Source organism: Gossypium hirsutum, chromosome D04 (genome assembly GCF_007990345.1).
Source record: "Gossypium hirsutum isolate 1008001.06 chromosome D04, Gossypium_hirsutum_v2.1, whole genome shotgun sequence".
NCBI classification, from domain to species: domain Eukaryota; kingdom Viridiplantae; phylum Streptophyta; class Magnoliopsida; order Malvales; family Malvaceae; genus Gossypium; species Gossypium hirsutum.
In genome coordinates this window covers 24,201,765-24,207,764 of record NC_053440.1, presented here as the reverse complement: position 1 = coordinate 24,207,764, position 6,000 = coordinate 24,201,765, and positions in this window count along the sequence as shown.

The following is a 6,000-nucleotide window of genomic DNA, read 5'->3' as shown; positions in this document are numbered from 1 at the left end:
TTCATGGAAGCATCTAGAATAAACAACATACACACATGATTCAATTTAGAGACTCACCTGATTCTCACCTACAGCAGTTCCAAACTCTAGATCCAGACTTCCCTTGTAATATTAGCAGCAACTACTTGACATGGAGCATCCATAGGTAAAGATCAAAATCTATAACTTAACTTAAGTGAAAGAAGGAAATACTCTAGGTTTCTTTAGATATAAACAAAAATACTTCTTGAAGAAGGAAGAAGAAAAACTCTCATTTTCCAATCCTGATTATCTAGATATTCAACCATTATTCCTATGGAAACTTGACATGTAACACCCTGTCCGGCAAAGTCCTTGAGACTGGGTAGGGTCCAAAGAAGAGAGAGATTTAGGGGATATGCTTTAACTAAGTAAAGTGTTGTAATTGACTACATGATTAGTCTGTGAGCACGCCCTTTTGGCGAAGCCTTCGTTGTAGGAACAAGTCAGAAGAAAAATGAAATGATGTGGTTCTATCTACCCAATGGTGTTCATGGTGGAACCATAAGGAGAACAATTCAAATGGGAGTAATAAAGGATCTTGCTTTAGGAAACTAGGTACCTTGAATGGTGATATATGCCAAGTTTGTTTGACTAACAGTTCCAATTGTATTCTAACGAGTAGTCAGGAACAAGTCATGTATCGAGGTCACATGTACATAGATATATGTGGGGATAGATTGTCATGCATGTCTCCATACAACTGTAAACCACTGATCCATACGGCTTAATGATTAGGATTGTAACAAGTGTCAAGTTATCATAAGGACAAGGGTTGTATAAATTGAAAGTATCAAATACAAAGAGAAGAGTCTTCCTCTTCCTCTTCGATGAGCATTTCAGCTTAGATCAAAGGAAAACCAAGATAGATACTTGAGTTGAGGCTAGGGAATGGAACTAAGCTTTGATATGCCCCTTTTGAAGGTAAGATTCACGATCTTACACGCTATGCTACCTAAGAGAAGATCTGTTTAGCTTGGCAAAGCAAGTATGACAAAGTTTTACTTAGTAATTCTAGTGCTCAAAGAGCAAGAAAATGAGTTAGATGAATAGGTCTTGATAAGTTCTCATAAATTATCGTTTAGGGCCTGTCGATCTACTCGATGGAAACCTAGGTCTAATGTCTGAAGTAGCTGATAGTGAGTAGTAGAAGCTTAAAAGTGAGTACTTCGTGAACTCCTTATGAACACTTTGAATGTTTCTAATTATCTGTTGTACATATGTTTACATACATGTTTCATCTATAATAATGGCCTTCTATGCAATGGAAATGTGAATGATGTATGTGTGATATGCTATCCTTGTGAAATATTTATGCTTGATGGGCTCGAGTGTGATGCCTAAGTAACAATGCGCCTCTAATATGAAAAAAAGGTATGAAAATAATGAATGAGTCTGAAAGCATCTATGTGCATAAGTTGCATGAGTTGCATAAGTCTGCATGTTGAGTTTTCTTGTGTAGGAGTCCGTTGGGAGAGTAAACACGAATTCTGATAAGGAAAGACCATGACCATGGAAAGCGAAGACCACATAGTGTAAGACCTAGTCTAGGACCATAGCGTCATGTGGAAATAAAAAAAAGACAGTTGGGTGAGTACTAGGTGATGAGGGGCAAACCTCATAACGATGAGTTTAGGTAAATCTCTATCATCAAAAACACCATTCCCTGTTAAAGTGATGCCTTTTTGGTTGATTTTGTTATATGAGAGCCTTTGATGTTGTATTTGTTAAATGTGCCTTCGTGGTGAAGTCTATTATATGAGGACACCTTTGTGGCTATCTATCTATTGTGCAAGAATGCCTCTGTGACTATCTATGTCAAAGGGAAGAATCTTTGGAGTTACCGTCAATGAAGTACGCCTTGATGTCGTAGTTTGTAGAGTGGCCTTCGTGGTAATGTTTTGAAGACAACACTAATTGGGCGGATTCTAAGGAAGAAAGTCTGGGACACGAATACAAGTAAATAGGGGATAGTCTCACTAAGTTCTGTTGAACTTACCCATTCATGTTTTATGTCTGAGGTATGAATGATGCCATGAGGGATAATGCCAAGGCTGTACCGAGGAAATGGCAAAGTAGGACACTTATGCATACAGAGTGGAACTGCACAGGCATGATCGAGCTTTAGGAGTCATATAATTAAATTAAGAAAACTATTGTGCGAACCATTGTTGTACGAATGGGTTAACCACGTAATAATAGTCAATGTCATAGCCCCGAACAATATGAAAAAGAGTTATGCTGAATAGTTACATATATACGTATGTATTTTTTTTGTAAGACCTTGCCAATTGTAAGGGTGTGATAAGAGTTTGAAAGTATTGGTATTCTTAGACTAGAGTTATTTAGTATTAATAAAAGGAAAGGTATTATTCAGTATGAAATGTGATAGCATGTATGAAATTTGTACGAGTCTAAAATTGAGTAGTAACACTTGAGATTCAGATTCAGTCGATCATGTCGAGTAGAGGGCGTTACATGACATGTGTCATAATCCTGTTCAATCTATCGTATAGGTGGTTTATTGCTATAGAGAAACGTGTACAAAAACCCAACATTTATATATATATCAATTTCATTGTTTGTTTCTAACCACCCTGTTAGAACATAACTAGCACCGTGACTAACCAAACTTGGCATACCATACTTTTCAATGATAACCCAATTACCTAAAATTCCATAATACATCACCAAGCTTCTTTCTTAATAATTTATCCTTTCTAAGACAATTCCTCACAATAATCCAATGTCTGCTACACGCCCACTTTTACAGGCTAAGAATATTGGTTGGGCGGATAGCACTACTGATGCGATTTCCTGAGACTTGGAATGTTTGGAAAATTTCTTGAATGAAAGGATCGTCTTGAATGGTTCAAAATAAGGTGGAAACCTTAACCCGAAGCACTTGAATGCTTTAAGGACCCGAAGTTATAATAGAGCTCGACCCACTTAAACTTGACAAATACTCGAACCTTGGAATGATAGAAGTGGCCACACCCTAGGATGGATTACAGGATGATAAGGCAATTGGTGAATGCGACAAACTCATAAAAAGTTTGTTAAGTTCAAGAAGTTCGGTTAAGAACCTTAGAGAGAAAATCTCACAAATAAGTTTTGTATTAAAATGGTCTTCAACCTTACAAATGACAAGACTCAAGCTATTTATAGAATCCTAAATGGCTAATGAAATTTGACATCTAATGTGTTCAAACTAGTCCTAAACTTGTTCACACTTGTATTTAACATGTTCACACACATAGCATTAAAATTCGGTGCATGCTTAAGGATGGTGCATGTTTTGGCCGGATAGTGATGTTCTTTTACTTGGTGAGTTCATGCATTCATAGCCTTAAACGAAACTCCTTATTCCATAAATTGTTTAGCCATTTAATTCCCTTAAACCCCTATGGCTGAATTCTCCTTACATGGGACACACATGTTCTTAAATGATGCTTTAATTGAGATTGTGGTGCATGGATGGAAAAATGCTTCTAGAAATTCCTTCCTCCACCGTCCATGCATCTTCATTAAATGTTGGAATTCTTCACCTTTAAGGAATGCATATGACATGAATTTGAGCATCCATGTGATCGGGTACAATGCATCTCCATTGATGGTTGAATCTTGAACATTCTAGAAGCTCTTTTTATTTGGGACACCAATTGGTCACCTACAACCAATATAAATATGCATCACTTGAGCCCAATTCCATCACTCAAAATTCAGTTAAGACTATAAAAACACCAAACTAGACACTTGACTTGACTCTCACACCTAAATCATATAACATACTATGACACACGCACATATGCAATATTTAAAAACAAAAAAAAAACTCAAACATGGTATAAATAACACATGCATGAAAACTAACTTAGCATATTAGAAATAAAGACATACGAACACATACATAATACAATCTATAGACAAAACAAAATTAATAATAATCTAGACACATGACATATTAAGACAACAAACATGAAAATATCAAACAAAACACTCATTTGATGCTTTGGGCCCCTCTCGCTTAGGCCAATTTTGAGTCCTTCGATTTGAAACACATAATGTGACTGGAATCACATCAACTATGCCACTCAACGTACTACTCGATTTACCCACCAATTTCAGAACCCACCAAAATCGAGTGTTACAAATGGCGTCATAACTATATCATGCATATAAGGGGGCACCCCTAGAGGCCATACCTCGGGGGTTATTTTAGTGCACCTATAGTAAAGTATTCAGTTATACTTTGTAAATAGTTATTATGCCTAATTAGGTAAAATGTTTGTAACAATTTAGTGCTTATATGATAATGAATATAATAAAAGTTTAAATTTTGGAATCTAACATTAATCTTGAAATTGAATAAGATTGATTAGTATCAATTTATGTATAAGTTCGTATTGTCTAAGCCTGTAAGTGATACGGCCACATCTCAAGTCCTACCTAGCTCAAGCAAGGAGCCTTTGGAGATGCCTCAAGGTCCTATCACCCGATCACAAGCCAAACGATTCAAAGAGGCTGTTTCGGCCTTAGTAGACAAAGTTTGGGGTGAGATTTTGGTTGGGCACATTGAAGAAGCTTGGACCAACTCGATGAGCACTCCGTGAACTCTAATACGAGCTAAATTAACTTCCATTCCAGCTCAATGAGCTCGAATCAGCTCAATTTCAGCTCAAACACTTACAATTCAGCTCAATATCAACTAGACATTAATATAGTAGCTGAAATATTTATTTGAGTTAACTAAATTAGTTTATTACAGCTTATTAATATGTTTTATGGATGTTTTTAATATGTCAAGTTTTATTACATGATTTAATTTTGAATTAAGGCTGTCAAATTTAATGAACTGATTTTAGTGTCATTGTTGACCGAATTAATGAGTCAAGGTTTTATTCTTAATTTTGTTCAACTAAATATCACATTAATATTAGTTCATCCTATTTATGTAGGTTGGCCGAATGTGGGGGTTCATTTAGCAAGGTTAGCCGAATGTGGAGATCCATTTAGCAAGGTGCATGCATGATAGGTACATTGCACCTGGCGATACATGCATCAAATTGGTGAGCTGAATTTAACATTCCTAGGTGACTATTCGGCCAAGAGAGCTAATGTTTCCAACTCCAAAGCTGCCCATTAATCCATTCACATTTGCTGGATGCATCTTGGCTATTCAGCTCCATGTGTTCACACTCCATGACTCTTCATTGTTGAGTTTTCACATTTGAATTGGCTGCTCATTACCCTCTTAATTGCTGGTCACTTTTCAGCCAAAAGTTGCAACATAAATGAGCTAATTTATTCCCATTGGCCGAACCTAGCAATCCATGCATCATCCAAGTTCTTCCAAGTCCATTGTTCCATCTAGAAGGTGACTATTGGAGCTCCATGTTCAGCCGAATCTAGCTAGTTCAATTAAGTGATTCATTTGCTTAATTTTTAAGGAATGTAAGTGACCATTCGGCTAGCTTAGGTGTTGATTATAAATAGCTAAATTTTTACTTTGTTGTTATCTCGTTTTAATCAGGTTAGAAATTTTGTTAAGTTACTCGAGTTATTTGTAACGCTTGGTACCCGGGATCCAATGATCGGATCGGATATAGGGTGTTACAAGTAATTATCTACTTAGTTATTTTATTCAACACCTTCTTTAAAAATTTTGAATTAAATGAAATTTTATTATCATTATCAAGCAAAATTAATAAATTAAATGTTTAATTTTTTTTCAAGGAATGAAAAATTTTGAATGACTTATCAAAACAAATCATTTGAGTAATTAAAATATATCAGGTACATGTAATAAGATGAGCTGAAAAAATAAGATCCCTACTAAACATATTAAAAATGTAAATGTAAATAATAATTTTTTCTTTTGAACCCATATTATTTGGATATTTGACCAAAACTCTAATCACTATTATATATATAATTTTATAAAATATATAAATATATACACAAATTTTGTATTGAATATAA